The sequence below is a fragment of the Phyllobates terribilis genome, unplaced genomic scaffold, assembly GCF_046119375.1.
Source record: "Phyllobates terribilis strain yellow unplaced genomic scaffold, ASM4611937v1 Scaffold_1__5_contigs__length_1240528914, whole genome shotgun sequence".
Lineage (NCBI taxonomy): Eukaryota > Metazoa > Chordata > Amphibia > Anura > Dendrobatidae > Phyllobates > Phyllobates terribilis.
Window position 1 is genome coordinate 292,197,217 of NW_027362761.1, and position 23,474 is coordinate 292,220,690.

General features: G+C 44.6%; 1 pseudogene; it reads left to right on the top strand.

The window, feature by feature from the left end:
- The first annotated feature begins 10,308 nt into the window (after positions 1-10,308).
- LOC141260695 (uncharacterized) overlaps positions 10,309-23,474 on the top strand; it is a 100,692-nt pseudogene continuing 87,526 nt past the window's right edge.

Consider the following 23,474-nt stretch of genomic DNA (forward strand, 5'->3'; position numbering starts at 1 on the left):
TCCCCCATCCCTTGTATGTGTGGCCTCCTCAATCCCCTAGTCCTGGTATGTGTTGCCTTCTCAATCCCCCATTCCTGGTATGTGTGGCCTCCACAATCCCCCATTCCTGGTATGTGTGGCCTCCTCAATCCAAGCATCCTGGTATGTGTGGCCTCCTCAATCCCCTAATCCCTGGTATGTGTGGCCTCCACAATCCCCCATCCCTGGTATGTGTGGCCTCCTCAATCCCCCATCCCTGGTATGTGTGGCCTCCTCAATTCCCCATCCCTGGTATGTGTGGCCCCCTCAATCCCGTAATCCCTGGTATGTGTGGCCTCCTCAATCCCCCATCCCTGGTTTGTGTGGCCTCCTCAATCCCCCATCCCTGGTATGTGTGGCCTCCTCAATCCCCTAATCCCTGGTATGTGCTGCCTCCTCAATCCCCCATCCCTGGTATGTGTGGCGCCCTAAATCCCCTAATCCCTGGTATGTGTGGCTTCCTCATCCCCCTTTCCTGGTATGTGTGGCCTCCTCAATCCCCCATTCCTGGTATGTGTTGTCTCCTCAATCCCCCATTCCTGGTATGTGTGGCCTCCACAATCCCCCATTCCTGGTATGTGTGGCCTCCTCAATCCCCCATCCCTGGTATGTGTGGCCTCCTCAATCCCCCATCCCTTTTATGTGTGGCCTCCTCAATCCCCGATCCCTGGTATGTATGGCCTTCTCAATCCCCCATCCCTGGTATGTTTGGCCTCCTCAATCCCCCATTCCTGGCATGTGTGGCATCCTCAATCCCCGATCCCTGGTATGTGTGGCCTCCTCAATCACCTAATCCTGGTACGTGTATCCTCCTCAATCCAAGTATCCTGGTATGTGTGGCCTCCTCAATCCCCCATCCCTGGTATGTGTGGCCTCCTCAATCCCCCATTCCTGTTATGTGTGGCCTCCACAATCCCCCATTCCTGGTATGTGTTGCCTCCTCAATCCCCCATTCCTGGTATGTGTTGCCTCCTCAATCCCCCATCCCTGGTATGTGTGGCCTCCTCAATCCCCCATCCCTGGTATGTGTGGCCTCCTCAATCCCCCATTCCTGGTATGTGTGGCCTCCACAATCCCCCACTCCTGGTATGTGTTGCCTCCTCAATCCCCCATTCCTGGTATGTGTGGCCTCCACAATCCCCCATCCCTGTTATGTGTGGCCTCCTCAATCCCCCATCCCTGGTATGTGTTGCCTCCTCAATCACCTAATCCTGGTATGTGTAGCCTCCTCAATCCAAGTATCCTGTTATGTGTGGCCTCCTCAATCCCCCATCCCTGGTATGTGTGGCCTCCTCTTTCTCCCATTCCTGTTATGTGTTGCCTCCTCGATCCCCCATTCCTGGTATGTGTGGCCTCCACAATCCCCCATTCCTGGTATGTGTGGCCTCCTCAATCCCCCATCCCTGGTATGTGTGGCCTCCTCAATCACCTAATCCTGGTATGTGCAGCCTCCTCAATCCAAGTATCCTGGTATGTGTGGCCTCCACAATCCCCCATCCCTGGTATGTGTGGCCTCCTCAATCCCCAAATCCTGGTATGTGTAGCCTCCTCAATCCAAGTATCCTGGTGTGTGTGGCCTCCTCAATCCCCCATCCCTGGTATGTGTGGCCTCCTCAATCCCCCATCCCTGGTATGTGTGGCCTCCTCAATCCCCCATCCCTGGTATGTGTGGCCTCCTCAATCCCCCATCCCTGGTACGTGTGACCTCCTTAATCCCCCATTCCTGGTATGTGTTGCCTCCTCAATCCCCCATTCCTGGTATGTGTGGCCTCCACAATCCCCCATTCCTGGTATGTGTGGCCTCCTCAATCCCCCATCCCTGGTATGTGTGGCTTCCTCAATCCCCCATCCCTGGTATGTGTGGCCTCCTCAATCCCCCATTCCTGGTATGTGTGGCCTCCTCATCCCCCCAATCACTGCACACATAAAACAATAAACACTTATACTCACCTTCCTTTCTCACCTCTGCTCCAGCGCTGAGTCCTGTCTGCAGCAGCTCATGTCGGCATCTGAGCTGCGCGCGCTCTCAGAAGCCAAGGTGAGCTGCTGCCGCCCCATTCACTCCTCTGCACTGACAGCAGGAGCAGGGGCTCAGCGCTCCTCCGTGGCCACTACTAAAGAGAATGAATATTCCGTCTTCTCCATGCCCATAGGAGTGGCCTCAGAGGGAATATTCATGTCCCTTTAGCAGCGGGCACACGTGGTAGTGTGCTCCACTCCTCCACTGCCGCAACCCGCTCCTCTGCCGCCGCCACCTCCTACTCACCTATCCTCCTCGTTCCCACGCTGCTTGGGGCCCTCACGGGCCCCCTCCGGCCACGGGCCCGGGCCCCATAGCAGTGGCTGTCTTACCTGTAACGGCTGGATGCGGTCTTCTGTCTGGAGCTAGACTGCGCGTCACGCATGCGCAGTCTATCGAGGCTTCGGACAGAGACACGCTTCTGCCGCTATATTATCGATATATATGTGTGTTGTGGAATACCTATACTAACAGGAGGTTCAATGGACCCTCTTGTGCTTTATCATGCACTGCAGTCTGCCACGTACCCTGCCTGCCTGCCTAACTCCTGCTATCATCTCTGAATATATTCAGCTGAATTAGTCCTCAGAAGGACTGTTAGTTAAGTTGGATATATATACAACCCCTGGCAAAAATTATGGAATCACCGGGCTCGGAGTGTAAAGGACATATTGATATTCATGCTATAGCTACTCCATTTTTGACGCTTGCTCCTAAAATCATGTTATTATTACTATATACATTCGTTCTTCCTTTTATCCTGCTTCACACGCAATTTTCTCACAAAAACTTTTTCTCTCAAGAACATTCTATGAGACACCCTGCTCCTGTTATCTAACTAGTCTGAGCCAGGATGTATAACCTTGCAACTTTCCATCATGCACTGAATAGTGTTGAGCCACCCCTGTAGTGTTCGGGTTCGGTTCGGTTCGTCGAACACCGGGATGTTCGTGGAACTGTTCGTCAAACACCTTAGAACACTGTCGAACACCGTTAAAACCAATGGCAGGCAAATAAAAACACATAGAAAACACCTTCAAAGGTGTCCAAAAGCTAACAAACTGCTCAGAAGACACTCTCTTTAAAAAAGCCGGCGGCAATTCAGCAGCGGTACCCGACAATTTAGAACAGAATGAATAGAGCATTACACATCGATTAGATAGATAGAAACATGTCAGTCACATATATAAGAAGTACAGTGACAGTGTTGGTTACTGTACTTGTCATATAGTGTTAAAGGATTAATTACAAAAAATAATAATGTTTTCATGCACCGTCTCTTTAAAAAAGCCAGCCGGCAATTCAGCATCGGTTCCTGACTATTTAGAATAGAAAGAATAGAGCATCACACATAGATTAGATACATAGAAACATGTCAGTCACATATATAAGAAGTACAGTGATAGTGTTGATTACTGTACTTGTCATTTAGTGTTAAAAAAAGGATTTATTAAAAAAAAATTGGCGTGGGGTTACCTGTAATTTTAGTCTCTAGCGGAGTTTAAGCAGACGGCTGGGGCAGATGTTTGAAGCCTGGGAAGGGGGTAATACCCAGGCTACTAATATCAGCCCCCTGCTGAATACCTAGCCTTTACTAGCTATTAAAATGTGGGACCCCCCCAAAAAATGACGTGATGTCCCCCCTATTTTAATAGCTAGCAAAGGCTAGGCAGACAGCTGGGGGCTGATATTAATAGCCCAGGAAGGGTGCCATGAATATTGGCCCCCTCCCAGGCTAGAAACACCAGCCATCAGCCGCCCCAGAAATGGCACTTAGCCTCGCTCTTCCCACTGACCTGTAGTGGTGGCAGTGGGGTAATAGGGCTGGGGATGATGTCAGCTTATAATGCCAGCTGACATCAAGCCCAGTTTAGTAATGGAGAGGCGTCTGTAAGACACCCCCATTACTAACCCCATAGTCAAAGCTAAAAAAAAAACAAACACCCAGAAAAAGTTCTTTAATTGAAATAAACACACAATTCTTTAATGTTCTAAATTAAACCATACTTACCATCACGCCCATTCCAGCTGAAGTCAACGATCTCCTGCAATAAAAATAAAATAATAAACCAACATCATCCTTACCTTCCATGGTTCTCAGGACAGCTTCAGGTCTGCTACATTCACATGACAGGCTGGATCGCAGCCAAAAGCTGCCATCCAGCTTGCCATGACGCAGACACTGAGAAGCGCAGGCATGCTTGCGCTCCTCAGTGTCTGGCTGTGACGTCATCCAGATGAGTCAAGTTCATGTCCAATGAACTCAGCTCACCTCATTCACGTCACTGACAGCGTGGGAGAATTCTCCTGCGCATGCGCTGAGCGTGAGAGAATTCTCCTTCGCTCACAGCAAGCGCAAGCGCAGGAGAATTTTTTCACGCTGTCAGTGACGTGCATGAGGTGAGCTGAGTTCATTGGACATGAACTCGGCTCATCTGGATGCCATCACAGCCAGACACTGAGGAGCGCAAGCATGCCTGCGCTTCTCAGTGTCTGCGGCATGGCAAGCTGGATGACAGCTTTCGGCTGCGATCCAGCCTGTCATGTGAATGTAGCAGAGGTGGAGCCGTCCTGGGAACCATGGAAAGGTAAGGATGACGTTGGTTTATTATTTTACTTTTATTGCATGAGATCGTTGGCTTCAGCTGGAATGGGCGTGATGGTAAGTATGGTTTAATTTAGAACATTAAAAAACTGAGAAATTTATACCAAAGGAGATTAAATACCCTGCACTTCCCACTGGTGGCCAGCCACCACCGTATAACCCAGATGGCTGGCTTTGTAATGTGTGTTGGGCCACTAATCCGGGATGGCGTGAGACGTGCTATAATTGTGGAGCACGCAGACCCGGTGCTGCAGCACCAGCCTTCCCATTACTTAATGCTGACGGTGGGTATTATAAACCATTGCTCCAACCTGCTCCTGTCATGGTCCACACTCCATTCGGGGAGACCCAGGGTCCTCCGAACGCTACCCTATTCACCCTCTCCCGAACTGGGGAAATAGAACTTGGACACGAGTACCAGGAGGTGGCGTCTGTTTTACTGAATGGTCCTTCGGAATTTTCCACTATACTGAGAATAGGCATGGGGAGTATACCGCAACAGCAAGTTGGGATCATTGTAAATGCAGCAAATGCAAGACTACAGCATGGGGGGAGGGTGCTAGCTGCAGAAATATGTCATTTTGGGGGACCTACAATACAAACTATATCCAATGATCACATCCGTGACCACAGTCCGTTAAGAGAAGGAGAGGTGATGGCTACAAGAGCGGGACAGCTATCATGTCAGTATGTTATACATGCGGTGGGACCAAGATATGATCCCCTGGATGTACCCAGGTCACAACACCTGCTTACAGAAACAATTCAAAACACGTTAGTATATGCATCACAGCTTCATACGGTCCCAACCCTAGCCCTGCCATTTATTTCCACCGGTATCTTTGGATATCCAAAACAGGATGCGTCCAAAATAATAGTCGGGGCTATAAAGCAATACATCGCCACGCAACTAAATTGAGAGAGATAAGACTCTTGGCCATCGACAGGGATCTCGTCGATTATGCCGCTCAACTAATCAAACCCACGATCAGACCCGATATCTGGTCTCCCCCAGTGTTCCCCTACCTCTGAGATCTCCCAACAATCAGTACTCATGCTGATCTCCCCCCTGATTTCCCTCCACCTCCACCTCCTCTCACAAAGTTAGAGGAAATGGAGGAAGCGGACCAGTATACCAGCCCACCCAAATATACCCCGTTTACCCCAGCACAGACGGGGTAACCGTCTCCCGGATCCCGAACATTCCCCCATGGCTTTTTACAGGGGCATAGCCGCAAATAGAGAGATATATTCAACAACAAGGCAAGATCTTTTACACCTGCTCCGTGTAAAAGCCGGTGAAGGATATTATCCGATGATAGAGACTGCTATCCCATATAATAGAGCATTAGACTCCAATACGTATGAGAGTGGGGTTGACTTAAGATATGGGCACAGGATAAGTTGGCTGATCAATCCACTACCCTCACAGATACCACTCAAGAGAAGGGAGAGTCGGCTGAGAAGTTTTATGGGCGCCTTATGCAGGTCTATAAGGACCTTGGGTTCTCCTTACATACTAAAACTCATTGCCAGCTGTTAGTGTCTGCCTTTATCCAGGGTTTACGTACTGAAGTCAAGGACGCGATATTGGCTGTAAGACCAGATGTTGAGTCAGCCACCCCAGGAGATGCCCTAAAAGTAGCAAAAAGCTTCCAGAAAAGTGTTGCCCAGACCGCTTCTGCGGTTAAGCCTAAATCCAAACCCGCTGCAGTGGCAGTTGCGGCACCCGCAGTACCCGCAACACAGTATCCTCCCTTACAGCCCCACCATTACCCCATGGCGGTACCTGATCAGCGAGTAATGTATCCCGGAAAAGACCAGTAGTGAATTCCCGTCTTCAGTGTTGGAGGTGTGGCCGGACAGGACACTTCCAAAGGGACTGTCACACCCCTGCTAGCCAGTGCACCGCCCAAGCCCCCCTATCTAGAAATAAGACGCCCGGCCCACGAGACTCACGAAAAAATGTCCCCCAAGACCGTCCATTCTGAAATGGAGGCCAACCACAGTCTGGCATCGTGTGCCCGTAACCACCCCCGGGCTCTGTTCATCTGTAGTTCTCCCAGTTGGAGGGAATCCGGTGAAGTTCATGGTAGACACTGGGGCAGCCAATTCGATTTTAAAATCCACTGAACTGCCCCAGGGTCTCCCAGTCCAATTTTCTAATGACAATCTAATATTGATCGGTGTAGATGGCAGACCTAACAAACACACTCTCACCAAACCTATTCCGATTGGCCCATTTCCGGAAGTAATGGCACAATTTGTCATATCCCCGACCTGCCCGGTAAATCTTTTAGGGGCAGACCTCTTGTCTAAATTCCGATCCCGAATCCAATACCAGGACAATGGTCAGATGATCCTTACTTTAAAGGATCCAAACTCTGATGCACACATAAAGGAGGTCTGCATCTTACGGGCGCTACCCACGGTTATGATTAACATATCAGATACGAGTGGAAATCTCCCAAAAGATTCCAGGATAGCTCCATACACAGAGGAAATCCCTTCTCATCTGTGGTCACAAGGCCCAGACGACATTGGGAGATTGGCGGTAGAACCAATACAGGTGTACCTCAAGCCCGGAGCGCCCTTTCCCAAGGTTCGCCAGTACCCGCTCACACATGCACAAAAACAAGGTCTACACCAGCAAATTCAGACCTTACTAGAGAAAGGGGCACTAATCCCCTCCGTCTCCCCGTGCAATACGCCGTTGTTCCCCGTAAAGAAAAAATCCCAACTGGGGCAGCCTCCCGCTTATCGTTTGGTGCAGGATTTGAGGGCAGTAAATGCAGCAACAGTCTTGGAAACTCCTGTGGTGCCTAACCCACATACACTTCTTTCACAAATACCATCTACTGCAGCCTGGTTTACAGTAATTGATCTAGCAAACGCCTTTTTCAGCATTCCACTACACAAAGACTGTCAGTTTCTGTTTGCATTTACATATCAGGGCACGCAATCGACTTGGACGTGATGCCGCAGGGAGAGCAGAATAGTCCTAATCAGTTTGCAAAGAATATGTCTAGCTGTCTGCTGCCATGGCAGCTGGACAACTCTGAGGTAGTACTATTACAATACATGGATGATCTTCTCTTGTGTGCCCCCACGGAGCAAATGTCCATCAGGGCCAGTGTTAGCCTCCTCAAGCATCTAGCAAAACTGAATTGTCGAGTCTCAGCCTCGAAACTTCAGTTTTGCCTTGGTCAAGTAATTTTCTTAGGCCACTGCCTTACTCAGGGTGCCAGACATCTCACAGAAGAAAGAAAGACTGCCATCTATCTTTTACCATTCCCAAAAGATCCCATAGAGCAGCAACAGTTCCTCGGACTATGTACATATTGCAGACAATGGATCCCTGACGCCTCACATCTGATGCAACCCTTATATGATGCACTAAAAGAAGACACTATGGCTGATGTAAACAACAAGGACCACCAAGAGCAGCTACAACAAGCCTTTGAGCAACTAAAATCAAGAATAATGACAGCACCTGCCCTTGGAAACCCTGATTATGCTCAACCTTTCCATTTGTATGTCTTCGAGACAGGAGGGCATGCAGCCGGGGTACTCACGCAGAGACACTGTACAAAGCAGCGCCCAGTCGGTTATTACTCAGCGCATCTGGACCCGGTAGCCAGGGCTTCCCCCAGCTGTCTACGAGTGGTTAACGCCACACAGCAGTTACTTGAGAAGACGGCGGACATCATCCTTGGACATGAGACTCACATTTATGCTCCACATGATATTGCGGCTGTTTTGGCTTTACAGCAACCTAAATATCTGTCCACACAGAGACACCTGCTGCTGCAGTGTTCGTTGATTTTGCCAGAAAATGTGAAATTACATCGGTGCACCACCATCAACCCGGCCACCCTGCTACCGGCACCTGAAGGAGATGGGAAAGAGGCTCCACCACATGACTGTCTGGAACAGATTACTGCGGAGTAAACTCCACTTGTGTTAGTGGGGGAAGTACCCTTGAATGATCCAGAACTTACATTATATACGGATAGATCCAGATATGCTGACACCTCTGGCAGGTTTCATACTGGATATGCTGTCACAACTGAAGATACGTTGGTAGAGGCTGCAGCCTTACCTCCCAGTATGTCAGCACAGGAAGCAGAGCTCAGAGCTCTTATTGCTGCTTGTCAACAGGCCGAAGGAAAACGTGTGAATATATTTACTGACTTGAGATACGCCTTTGGGATTGCACATGACTTTGCGGAGATCGGGGCAAGGAGAGGCTTTGTCACAACTGCAGGCTCTCCTGTGAAAAATGCTGAAAGCATCAGACAATTGATGGAAGCGGTACAACTACCAAGACAGTTGGCTGTTGTAAAGGTGAAAGCTCATACCCGACAAGATGCCCCTGAGGCAAGAGGTAATGCACTTGCTGATCTCCATGCTAAGCAAGCAGCTCTTCTCCAGACATCCATGTCCATGGCTGTTACGCGGCAGCAGACCAAACAGCTAAATTCCGTGACAACCCAGGATCAACCTGCAGAAGAGTATCAACCGGTCCCTCCAATCACAAAACTACGCTCCACACAGCAGAAAGTCTCTAAAGAGGAACGCCAGTCATGGAAGGAAGCAGGTGCTAAATTGATAGATGGCCTATGGAAAAAGGAACAACTATATTGTTTGCCTCGACTCCTATATACTGCCATCGCAGCCTGGGCCCATGGACCGGTGCATCGAGGGAAGAATCAAGCTTTGCTACTGGTACAGAAACTCTATTGGGCCCCAGGAATTTCCACCGTGTTGAGCGCACAGAACAAAGGTTGCACAATATGCAAACCTGCAACCCAGGCAGATTACAGAATGTACCGACAAAACACCTTGCTAAACCAGAGTATCCGTTGCAACGATTGCAAGTTGATCATATCACTCTCCCTAAAGCAGGACGATATGAATACTGCTTAGTGGTAGTGGATATGCTTTCCAGCTGGCCAGAAGCATTCGCCGTTCCCAACATGACTGCCAAGACTACCGCCAGAAAGCTGGTCTCTGAAGTTGTTTGCCGGTATGGAGTCCCAGAAGTTATCAAAAGTGATCAAGGACCAGCGCTTTCCTCATGCGTATATCAAGAAATACTTACCATGATCTGATCAACAGTGGCGTTACATACTCCTTACCATCCATAGTCAAGTGGCAAGGTGGAGAGATTGAATTGCACACTGAAAAGGCAATTGACCAAAATCATGCAGGAGACTACGGCCCAGTGGCCTGAGCTCCTTCCCATTGCACTATATCACATACGTACCACCCCCATAGGGAAACATAAACTGTCACCCAATGAGATACTATTTGGGTCGCAACCAGCTATAGCTCGATTTACCCCACAACAATTATCAGAAGAAATGGATTATGTTGTACAGTATGTGATTCAGCTTGCCAAAGCCTTAACTAACACCCATGCATTAGTATCATCTTCTATTCCAGATCCAGCTGATGCAGAAGGTTGTCATACCCTTAAGCCCAGAGATTGTGTGTATGTGAAGAGGCATGTTCGAAAACAAGGACTAGAACCATTGTATGATGGACCATACCAAGTGCTCCTTACAACCCCAACAGCAGTAAAACTTGAAGGGAAGTCAACATGGATCCATGCTTCACACTGCAAACGTTAACCATCCTGAGATGTTTTATGATAATATGTATGGTTAGACTAGTCAATACCTGGAATAGCCTACAGCAGAGTACTGACCCTTTTAATAACAAGTTCATTACTCACCACCAGATTTTGGTACAAGAATTGAGTCAATTAAAGAACAACCAGATCAGTGACTGTTGGATATGTACTCACTCACCAGTTTCTGCCGCTAGTATTCCTTTTCTGGCGGTTCCAGTCACTCTGGATGAATTACTAAACTGGCCCAATTGTAGCGACGCCCTTGCTAATAATGCTACTAAGTTTAGTAGATTATGGAACACCACTGTAGGTATACCAGTAGTTGGGTGGGTGGATCTCCCCTGGTGGTAAGGAAATCTTACATCCACTAGTAAACACCTACAATTTCTTGCCCTTAACGGAAACAAGTGGGTGCCCAGAAACAAGTCTTCCTTGACTAATTTAGGCTTCATACCAACTGAAGGTCTGCAAATCAGTTTTAACGCTACCTCTAGTACGGCAGATGCTTTTAAACCGTCATTGTTGGAAAGATACATTCATAATCATTCATGGGTACATGCAAATCTGTTTATAAAAGGTACCAATGACACATGTTATAAAATATCTGGTAACATCCCTTGCAATGAATTTTCTGAATATAAGCCTAGTGATCCAACATGTGGCAATCCGGATGTTGGATATTGTAGCCCCCTGGGACAAATGCCTTCATGGTGTATGTTATCAAATAACATCGTTTTTATCGATTTGGTACATATATTAGTATTACAGCACTCTGCTTTATGGGATCTGCCATCAGCCACATATTGGGTCTGTGGGAATAATGCGTACAAATGGCTCCCAGTCGGAGTAGGGGGGACTTGTACGTTGGCCCGGCTAACTCCAGCCACTTATCTTATTCCCCATAGTAAAGTAGATTTGAGAGCCATCCCTCTTCATACCATGTATAAATGTGCCAAGGACAACACCCCACACCCATCAGGAAGACCTCATTTAGTAAAAATGAGTATACCCAATAAGATAGCCAGTACTGTCTTCCACTACCCTATGGTAACACAAATGTGGGACAAATTAGTGGAAGTCACTGAATACTTAGATGACCAGATTTGGAGTGTATTGGAAGTAATTAATACTACTGTTGCGGTGCAGAATCAACTTATTATAGTAGCTAATCAACATACTTTAGTGCTGGACTATTTGACAGCAGCTCAAGGAGGGATGTGTCAGATTATGGGCCCAGCCTGTTGTCACTATATTGACCTCGACTCTACCATATGGTTAAAGACTAAAATGGAAGACATTAGGAAACTCAGGGAAGAATATAACAAACATAACGAATTGACCAAAGACAGTTGGTGGTCTGATACGTTTTCCTTTTTAAATCCTGCTAATTGGTTTAAAGGGATTGGTGGATGGATTGCTGGAATATTACAAGGAGTGTTGCATATTGCTGTTTCCATTTTGTTAATATATGTCTTACTAAAACTAGTCTTTTATTGTATCCCAATTTTCATGAGGAAAACCTGCCAGTCATCAAAGAGCAAGGAGAACGCTGTCAACCAACATCCAGTGCTACTATACACAGACCTCCCTGATGTAACCAGCATTGAGGACCTGGACGACAAGGGAATGATGACCTTTACCCGCTTGCCCCCACCAACCTCACGTCTGAATATCAGAGCTTTATGATTATATCAAAGGAAAAGGGGGATGGACATGCCGCGACGGCCTCAATTGGTAACAAGGACACTAATTGAGTGAAGACCAATGTCCCTCAGGCTCAAAGCATGACCCTGGGAAAGCACCTCTATTGTTGATAATAACATAATTTTTAGGGGGGAAATGTAAAGGACATATTGATATTCATGCTATAGCTACTCCATTTTTGCAGCTTGCTCCTAAAATCATGTTATTATTACTATATACATTCTTTCATTCTTTTATCCCGCTTCACACGCAATTTTCTCACAAGAACTTTTTCTCTCAAGAACATTCTATGAGACACCCTGCTCCTGTTATCTAACTAGTCTGAGCCGGGATGTATAACCTTGTAACTTTCCATCATGCACCGAACTAACGATAATATGACCATATTTGTGTTTCCGTAATAATTGTACTAAAATTGGTTCAAGCCTGTAGTATGGCTGTAGGTGATTGGCTATTGATATACTCAAAACAATGTATAATGCTAAGTTGAAATAAACGGGGTTAGTGATTCTCAAATCCTCCCATACAGAACTTTGTCTCCGTCTGGTTTCCTGATTGCAATCAACCTTAAAACATAATAATTTGACACTCACTTGGTCAACCGTGAAGGGTCATTGCTGCCCTCCCTCAACAGGAGGATGTTCATTCAGTTGTTTAATGTTGTTGAAATAAAGCAGATCACAGACATGGCACAAAACTAAAGTCATTTCAAATGGCAACTTTAGGGCTTTAAGAAACACTAAAAGAAATCAAGATTAAAAATGTGGTACTCAGTAAGGGTAATTTTTTTCAGACCAAGCAGAGGGAAAAAATTATGGAATCACTCAATTCTGAGGAAAAAATTATGGAATCATGAAAAACAAACACAGAGAAGAACACTACAATACATCACTAGTATTTTGTTGCACCACCTCTGGCTTTAATAACAGCTTGCAGTCTCTGAGGCATGGACTTAATGAGTGACAAACAGTACTCTTCATCAATCTGGCTCCAACTTTCTCTGATTGCTGTTGCCAAATCAGCTTTGCAGGTTGGAGCCTTGTCATGGACCATTTTCTTCAACTTCCACCAAAGATTTTCAATTGGATTGAGATCCGGACTATTTGCAGGCCATGACATTGACCATATGTGTCTTCTTACAAGGAATGTTTTCAGAGTTTTTGCTCTATGGCAGGATGCATTATCATCTTGAAAAATGATGTCATCATCCCCAAACATCCTTTCAATTGATGGGATAAGAAAACTGTCCAAAATATCAATGTAAACTTGGGCATTTATTGAAGATATAATGACAGCCATCTCCCCAGTGCCTTTACCTGACATGCAGCCCCATATCATCAATGACTGTGGAAATTTTCATGTTCTCTTCATGCAGTCATCTTTATAAATCTCATTGGAACGGAACCAAACAAAAGTTCCCGCATCATCACTTTGCCCAATGCAGATTCACGATTCATCAGTGAATATGACTTTCATCCAGTCATCCACAGTCCACAATTGCTTTTCCTTAGCCCATTGTAACCTTGTTTTTTTCTGTTTAGGTGTTAATGATGGCTTATGTTTAGCTTTTCTGTATGTAAATCCCATTTCCTTTAGGCGGTTTCTTATAGTTGTGTCACAGACATTGATTTCAGTTTCCTTCCATTCGTCTCTCTTTTGTTTTGTTGTACATTTCCAGTTTTGGAGACATATTGCTTTAAGTTTCCGGTCTTGATGCTTTGATGTCTTCCTTGGTCTACCTGTATGTTTGACTTTAACAACCTTCCCGTGTTTGTATCTCGTCCAGATTTTAGACACAGCTGACTGTGAACAACCAACATCTTTTGCAACATTGCGTAATGATTTACCTTCTTTTAAGAGTTTGATAAACCTCTCCTTTGTTTCAATTGACATCTCTCGTGTTGGAGCCATGATTCATGTCAGTCCACTTGGTGCAACAGCTCTCAAAGGTGTGATCACTCCTTTTTAGATGCAGACTAACGAGCAGATCTAATTTGATGCAAGTGTTAGTTTTGGAAATGAAAATTTACAGGGTGATTCCATAATTTTTTCCTCGGAATTGCGTGATTCCGTACCACAATTTTAATCTTAATTTCTTTTAGTGTTTCTAAAAGCCCTAAAGTTGCCATTTGAAATGACTTTAGTCTTGTGCCATGTCTGTGATCTGCTTTTTTTCAACAACATTAAACAACTGAATGAACATCCTCGGTGCCCAGTGATTCCTTAATTTTTGCCAGGGGTTGTATATATGTTGTGGAATAGTTATACTAACTCTAAACAATCAAATCTCTTCTGACTCAGCAGCACCTCTCCCTACTCTGCCTGTTTTCAGAGTGACTGTGACGAGCATAGCGGTGCCAGGTCTTATATGGACCTGATGATGCTGTGCGCCCAGCCAATCACACTAATGCCCACAACCAACATGGCTACGGCATTACAGTGCATGGTAGGCAATCCCTGCATGTTCATTGGCTCTCTAAAGAGCGCCAAACAAGCAGGGAGGGACTCGAGTTCCTACCCGAGCAACCCAGAAATTCTCGCCGAGCGATGAGCTTGTCGAGCACAGTGATGCTTGGGTGAGTACCAAGCAGTGACGAGCATGTTCGCTCATCACTAATGCTTTCAAACAATTAATCAGATCTCAATGTAAAAATAAAGTAAAGGTAGAAAAGTTATGAACAAAAAAACTCATAATCATTACCCCTTTTAAACATGCCCAACAAGTGAACAAACAAAAATCATTTCTTTCCTGCAGAAAATCATAATTTCTAAACCTGGGGATTTGCTGCCAAAAATAAAGTATGGGGAAAAGCAATTGTACTAACAGTCATTCATCCCCAATGCAATCTTATTTTTAACGTATCAATATATGTCTGGTCATAAAATTGGCACATGATCTTTCCTTTCCAAAGACCTTGCAAATGACTAATTAATACAGTTGAGCGAATCGTCTGATATTCAATTCTGTGAGGAAATGTGATTAATCCTGAATAAATTTGATGCAAATTCAATCAGCAAGGAAGTGTTAAAAAACTGATACTCACCTCTACTCAACCTCCCTATATCTATTCCACCACCTCAAGTCCTCTGATTGACTCTTGCATCTTCTATTTACTATGCCCTATTCTGTCACGTGAAGCACCATGCACATTGCTGACATGCATCGTACCCTACATGATGCCAAGAGGCCTAGTAAATGAAGATATAAGAAAGTAGATAGAATATGCAAGATTGAAGGACAGGGAGAGACATGTATAGGAAAGGCTAAAGAAAGATGAATATCAGATTTTTTTTTAGCCTCTTCCCGGCCCTGCATAATCCAGCAAAATGGGTGCTCAGAGCAAATCACAAATAAATCAAATTCTGGAGAATCAGATGGTTTTATATATTTTGGGCAATTTCAATTAATCTCTAATTAATTTTCTTATCTCATTGCATGTGAAGAAAAAGTGATTTATAGACATGAAAATCAGAGTTGTAAATCTTTGGAATGCACTACTACGAGAGATAGCAATGGCAGTTAAGGTAGCAAAAAAAAGATGTTGCAATTTAAAATAATACTAGATGCTTATCTAATGTTAAATTGCAGAAAGGATTATACATATTCAATCAATGATTGATGTTTAATCGACTGGGAAAGGTTGAACTTGAACATGATGAACCTGTGTTTTGATTTCAACTATGAAAAAACTTTACTCTCTAAAGAACCAGAGATCACAGGCTCTGCAGTCAATACAAATGTTTCCTAAGAAATTTTGGATACTTTTTCGTAGACGAAAAATAGGTTGGTGATGAAGTAATTTTTCAGAATGTTAATGTAGCTTTTTATGTAGAAAAAGTAAAACGTTTCTCAGAAGGAAAGACTGATCAATGGCCAGCAAAAAGTCCAGATTTTAATGTGAATAAAATGTATAGTGGAATAGAATATTGTAGAATATTAAAGCTTATTATTAATGTATTTTGTTTTTAATTAAATCCATGTGTCAAAAACATAGTAGCTTTTAAATGCCTGAGAAGGACACATTAAGGACACATTAACACATTAACTGTGTCCTATTGTGCATGAATATGTAACTCTTCAGATTTTATGTTATTCCTGTTAAAGAGACTCTAGTAGTCTCGAAAGCTTGCAATTGGTTACCATCTTTTCAGTTAGCCATTGAAAGGTATCACCCACTGAAGTCTCTCAAATCTTAATATTTTTCTAAAAAAATAAACAAAAGTCCATAAATATATGAATAAAACTAAACTAAAAAAAGGCACAGCCAGTCTGAAGCACTGTTTTTATCCGCATCCACACTGAAAAAAAATTAGCAGTCCTTTGTGGATATAAAAATAATAAAACAAAGATTAAAGCATTAAAAAAATAGATTTATATTTTAAATAAATAAATTTTAATTCAAATGTATTTCTTATTTTTCTTTACATTTTCCTCCAATATCAGCAAAAATAATTTTGATAGCCGAACGAGGAAATATTTTAGAGCCATTAAAAACACATGTATCCTAAACCCAGAAGCTGGTCAGGAAGGGTGGAAAATGGCCTCGTCATGAACTAGTTAAATCAGGTTTTTGTATTATTGTATTTTTAAAAATGTTTTGCAATTATTATTATACATCACAATCTATATTTAAAAAAGTAAATAAAAATGATTAGTCTTGCAAGTAATTTTTCACAGTACCCTTGGATTTTTTGTAGACTTTACTCCCAGTCCTTTCTGGAACAGTTTTTAGCAAGAATTTTCATTCACAGAACCAGGGTTACATTGGCAAGTAACACCTTTATATGCAGCTGATAACACAGGATCCTCCAGTCACAATAGGGGAAGTCTTAGCTGACCTCGCTTCTCCTCCCTTTACAATAGCTTTTGCACATGCTCATTAGATACTTCAATGCAAAAAATAGTGTTCATACATTGGCGATAATGTCCATGCTGTGTTTCCAGAAGCAACAAGAAGTTATAATCTAAAATTGCAAGATTTCTATTTTTATTGTTAACACAGATTGTGATATAGAAAAAAATATTACCAAAATGTTTAAAATAAATAGTGTTGAGCCACTCCCATAGTGTTCGGGTTCGGTTCGGTTCGTCGAACACCCGTATGTTCGCCGAACTGTTCGTCGAACTGTTCGTCGAACACCTTTGAACACCGTTAAAACCAATGGCAGGCAAACAAAAACACATAGAAACACATAGAAAACACATAGAAAACACTTCAAAGGTGTCCAAAAGCTGACAAACTGCTCAGAAGACACAACTAACACATGGAAAAGTGACAAGAACATATAGTCATGCGAAAAGAAAAGAGGTGGAGGAGTAAAAGGAGGGGGAGACACAGATATGGGCATGTCATGCACTTCTAAAACCAAAAAAAGTGCAAAGCCGACACGGCCAGTCCGTTCCTGCCTGTGCGACCTCCGTGTCGCCGGGTTTGTGCCAGAGCCGCGGTGGACCCTGACGGCCAGCCCCCCTCTCCCAATACTGGTGCCTGTCCGCTGGTGGGTCGAGCGAGGCCCCTGCGGTGGAGGCAGGTCTAATCTTTTTAATTTAAACTGTCTCTCTAATTTGAATGAGTACACTTTAAATCCTTTTACAAGGATCTATTGAAGGGCAAGTATCATGCCAGCATCCACGGTATTTCCAGCTCCAGTAGTGTCCACTAAAGCTGCTGCAGTTAAAAAGCTTTATAAGGATCGAGCTTGGCGGTCCACCGCAAGGCGTCCTACCGCCAGTCCCAGCCCCTGTGCCTTGGGGTGCCTCCCCGATGCTCTTCACTGAGTGTCCCGGGGCCCGAACAATTTCCTTTGAAAAAATAAGTGTCCAAACTACAGGTGGTGTAGCTTGCTTAACAGCTGGGATAATCCGCTGACTAGCAGACACTGCTACTAGGCACAAAGTATTTCCTGGGCTAGATTCAGTTAAAAATTTGTAATTAGATACTCTCGTTGGATGCTGAGAAAGCATTCCATAGAGTCTCCTGGCACGCCATATATTTTTCTCTTAAAAAGCTTGGGGTAGGGGTCTAGGGGACCCTTTTATAGGCAAAATCATGGCCCTGTATCGCAACACATAACATAGGCTGAAGATAAATGGAACATTTTCATCACCTTTCATAATCACCAATGGGACAAGGCAGGGATGTCCTCTGTCCCCTCTCTTATACATCCTAGTGACGGAGCACCTGCTCTCATCAATTCGCCATAACCCCAATATTAGGTGGATTGAGGTGGGAGGCACCGAGTACAAGTGCTCTGCATTTGCTGATGATGTCCTAGTATATATCACTCAATCACATATATCCATCCCTGCTGTTATGGCTGAAATAGATCACTTTGTTACATGGTCAAATTTTAAAATCAATGCAGCGAAGTCTGAGGCCCTCGATGTCTCCCTCCCCAAATCCATACAGTATTCCATCCAGTCCAACTTTCCCTTTGCCTGGCCCTCACAGGGTGTCAAATACTTAGGAATTTGTATTCATAGAGACCTCTCCCGTCTACGTTATCTTAAATTTGGGCCCTTTATTGAACAACTCCATACAGACCACGGTTGGCAAGTTAGAACTGTAAGATTCACTACGTGAACCACTGGTGTTTTGTGGAAAAGCACATGTACACTGTGTTCCAAATTATTATGCAAAAAGTGTTTAGGAGTGATAAGGTAAGAATTTTTTTGTTTGTCAGTTAAACTCATTGATGGTGATGTGTGTCAGGGCTCTTTATATCACTGTAAGCAATTGCAGACACCTGTGCTAATTAGTTTGGCATGTGTGTCCAATGAAAGGCAAGACTACTTAAGAAGGCTGTCCCACATTATTAAGCAGCCTACATTTTCTGCCAAAATGGGAAAGAAAAAGATGTGTCGGCTGCTGAGAAGCAACAAATTGTGGAGTGTTTAGGTCAAGGCATGACTACAATCAACATTGCCAAGACACTTCATCCTGATCATCGCACAATGAAAAAGTATTTAGCAGATTCACAGTACACACGTGTGCGTGCTGATAAGGGAAAATTGAGGACTCTTTCCTACAGGCAATTACGTAAGGTTAAAAGAGCAGCGGCAAAAAAGCCTTGTCATAGCAGCAGACAATTTTTTGAAGCTGCTGGTGCCTCCAACGTCCCCCGAACAACAAGATGCAGGGTCCTTCAGAGGTTTGCAGCTGTGCGTAAGCCATCCTGTCGACCATCTCTATCCACTGTAAACAAGCAGAAACGGCTCCAGTGGGCAAAACAATACATGAAGACTGACTTCAAAACTGTTTTGTTCACCGATGAGTGCCGTGCAACGCTCGATGGTCCAGATGGATGGAGTGGAGGATGGCAGGTTGATGGACACCTCATGCAAACACGTCTACGGCGCCAACAAGGAGGAGGTGGAATAATGTTTTGGGCTGGAATCATGGGGAGAGAGATTGTCGGCCCCTTTAGGATCCATGAAGGGGTAAAAATTAACTCCATAATGTAATTGGAGTTTCTCAAACAGCACTTCCTGCCATGTTTCAAGAAGAAGAACCATGTATTCCGCAGCAAGATCATTTTCATGCATGATAATGCACCGTCTCATGCTGCACATAACACATCTGCATCCCTGGCTGATATGGGCATAAAAGGGGACAAACTTATGGTGTAACCCACATGCTCCCCTGACCTCAACCCCCATTGAGAACCTCTGGAGCATCATCTAAAGGAGTGTCTATGATGGCGGGAGGCAGTTCACATCTAATCAACAGCTCTGGGAGGGTATTATGTCCTCATGCAAAACAATTGAAGCAGAAACCATCCAAAACCTGACAAATTCAATGAACGAGAGAGTTCAGAAGCTCCTTTCGAACAAGGGGTCCTATGTGCAAATGTAACATCACCTAGAATAAAGTTTTGAGTTGAAAACTGTTTGATTTCAGTCTCTAATAACCTGCTAATGCTTATAATTTCAAAAATGGCCATTTTTTTGTTCTTTATTAAAATGAAAAGGTTGATCGAAGAGTGTGGGTGATCTAAGAGTGTGGCAACCCAGTAGGTAGCATTATTTCGAATTCTGACAATCTGTTGCAGGTAGTGCAGCAAGAAGGCACTCGTGTCTTGCGCATCTAGGAGCCCCAAAATTATTTTCCGTGCTAGATGCAGCTAAAAATTATTATTAATTTGAAAGCTGGTGGAGCTTAGTATAGAAGGCCTAATACAATCAGTACTGCAAACTGCTACAAGGCCCAAATTATTTTCCAGCCAAGATACAGATAAACATGATTAGTAATTTGAAAGCTTAAAACGGTTGGTGAGGTGATTTTAACAAATCATCAAGCTTTTACTCTCCCCAGGATGACACTGGTGTAGAAAAGTCCTTTCGGATCCATGATTTGTTCATCTTTATGAACGTGAGTCTGTCTACATTCTCAGTGGAGAGCCGCGTGCACTTATCTGTCAGCATACCACCAGCAGCGCTGAACACACGTTCAGACAGAACGCTGGCTGCGGGGCATGACAATATCTCCAAGGCGTAAGTGGTGAGCTCTGGCCATTTATCCAGATTGGAAGCCCAAAAAGAGCAAGGGTCTAGTGACACAGTCATGGCTTCAATGTTTACTTGGAGATTCTCCTGCACCATCGTCTCTAGGCATTGACTATGTGTCAGACTTCTTGTCTCCTGTGGCCTTGCAAAGGATGGGCTAAAAAAGTGGTGAAATCATTCCGTAAAATTGATGTTACCAGCAGATACTGTGTTTCTGTTACGTTTTGAGTGATGAACACTCGACGGTCCCACGGTTGGCAAGTTGGAACTGTGAGATTCACTATGTGCACCACTGGTGTTTTGTGGAAAAGCACATGTAAGATTCTGCAACAGTCTCTGCTGATACTCCTGCATGCAAGCATCCCTTTCTATGGCAGGAATAATTTCTGCAAATTTACTTTTGTACCGGGGATCTAACAGTGTAGCAACCCAGTAGTCAGGATTATTTCTAATTCTCTCAATTCGAGGGTCATGTTGCAGGTAGTGCAGCAAGAAGGCACTCATGTGTCTTGCGCATCCAGGAGCACCAAGTCCCTGTTGTGTTGGTGGCGAGGTAACAATCATGCTTCCTTCCTCTGCCCTCTCCCCCCAACCCCGCACAACAGAAATGTGATCAAGGTCTCCCTCATCTGATGAGTCTTTCATCAGTTCGTCCTCCACTTCTTCCTGAGCTCCTGCACCCTCTTCATTAGTTTGGCTGCTACCATGCGCCCTGGTAAAACCATCTCCCCCACCCTCACATGCCTGCCACCTTGGTGCTGCCGACCGTCTGGACCTTGCAGATGTTAGCCCTTCCGCATACAACTCCTCCTCCTCTACTTCCTCCACCTACTCTTGTGCCACCACCTGACTCCGAATTCTGTTTAACATGTGCTCCAGCATGTAAATCACCAGAATAGTCATGCTGATAATGGCATCGTCAGCACTAAACATCTTCGTCGCCATTTCAAAACTGTGCAGAAGGGTGAATAGGTCCCTGATCTGAGACCACTCCTCCAGCTTCATTTGCCCCACCTCTGGATCTCGTTGGCCCAGGCTATACATCAGAACATATTGCACCAGGGCTTGTCGGTGCTGCCATAGTTGCTGCAACATGTGCAGAGTTGAATTCCACCGGGTAGGCACATCGTATTTTAGCCGTTGAAGTGGCAGGCCCAACGACTTCTGTAGAGATGTAAGTCGCTGAGCTGCGGGATGCGAACGGCGGAAGTGACCACACAGCGACTGTGCCCTCTGTAGAATGCCATCTAGTCCGGGATAGTGGGCTAAAAATTGCTGGACAACCAGGTTCAACACGTGAGCCATACAAGGCACGTGTATGACATTGCCCCGGCGAAGGGTCGCACCCAGGTTTGCAGCATTGTCACACACGGCCTTCCCTGGTTTCAGGTCCAGTGGAGACAACTATTCATGAAACTGGTTCTCCAGAGCTGACCACAACTCCTCAGCTGTGTGACTCACATTTCCCAGACATTTCAAAGTAAAAACCGCCTGATGACATTGAGCCCTGCTGCCAGCATAGTAAGGAGGTATGCAGGATCCCTTCTGCGCAGTTAGAAAGCTTGTGGCATGACCAGACAGGCTTTGGGTGCAGATATACCACAAAAAGAACCAGGCTTTGATATAAATCATGCTAACTCCATTATTAAGCATTTTACTGAGAAAACCAGAGTAATTACACATGGAGCAATTTTTGTGAAAAAGTATAAATCCATTTATTTTACATATATGCTGACAAACGATTAAAAACAACAGTTATTTAACAGACAGTGAACCGTAGTAAATGATGAACCGATCAATTGGGGTGGTTTGCAGGTTTACAAGTGTATATCCTGAGTGGCATTAACATCTATCAAATCACATTGCAGTAAACAGTTTAACACCAGTCTTTTTGAGCAATCAGAAGGGCTTTATCTTCCCCTCTCCACGGGAGGTAGCAAACAGCAGGCAGAGAAAACACAAGTCACAGTTTAACAGCACGCCATTATATACATATCTCAGTCTATGCCTCGAGTGCAATCATGAATGCAGGCTGCAAACTATCAGTGCTCATGTACCCAGTACACAGTTACCCTGTGCTGAAATCTCAAACCCCAGTTAGTGTCACCTCACTGAATCAAGCAAAAATATCTCATTTTACGGTGTTGAATCATGTATTACATGCTATTACCAGTCAGGAAAGCTGTTAGGACCCACTTTCCACGTGACCCCTGGCCCCAATGCGCATTTCGCACTAGCTTCCTCAAGGGGGCGTGGCTACAGGCTCAGCCAATCACTCTTTTATGTTGAGATAAGAGATCACGTGCTTCAATCTGTCCAATGCCGATCAGAAGGCGGCGCATAGCATTCAGCCCCTCCTACCCTCCCCCCACCGTACCTCGCTCCTCAACCACGCATATCTGGACATCAGGATTATATCACCTGCGTCAAGCATGGATACTGACAGCGATGGACTGTGGAGAGGGAGGGGGGCGCAAGGCACGCGCACCTAATCAGGAACAGGAGAGAGAGAGCACTGTAAACAAAGGTTAACCCTATAGAGTCTGTTTTGGGGCCGAGTGCCAGAAAATCAGATCTTAAAGGAGAACACACAGATAATCTCTACAGAACATTCCTCAATCTGCTTATTACATTTTCAAATGTCAATGTGCAGACCGGCATGACATAAATCATGCAGAACCCAAAACCTTATAAATTAACCACTTTTTTTGTAAACTTCATTGTTACATTACCTACTGGGCTTCTGCAAAACAATGTCTGCCAGTCTGCACTCACATAATTCCTTCAAATAGAAGACATGCAGACTTTATATGGGATTTCAGTTCCTTTAGTGTTCTGTCTTTCAAATTCAACATGTGGAATCATCAGAATGAATCGACATTCGGCCTAAAAATAATAAGGGCAATTTGATTAGAGCCCGAATATACATAAAACGAGAGAATGTGCTCAGAAAAGACAAACAGGTTAAAAAATATTTTTTTGA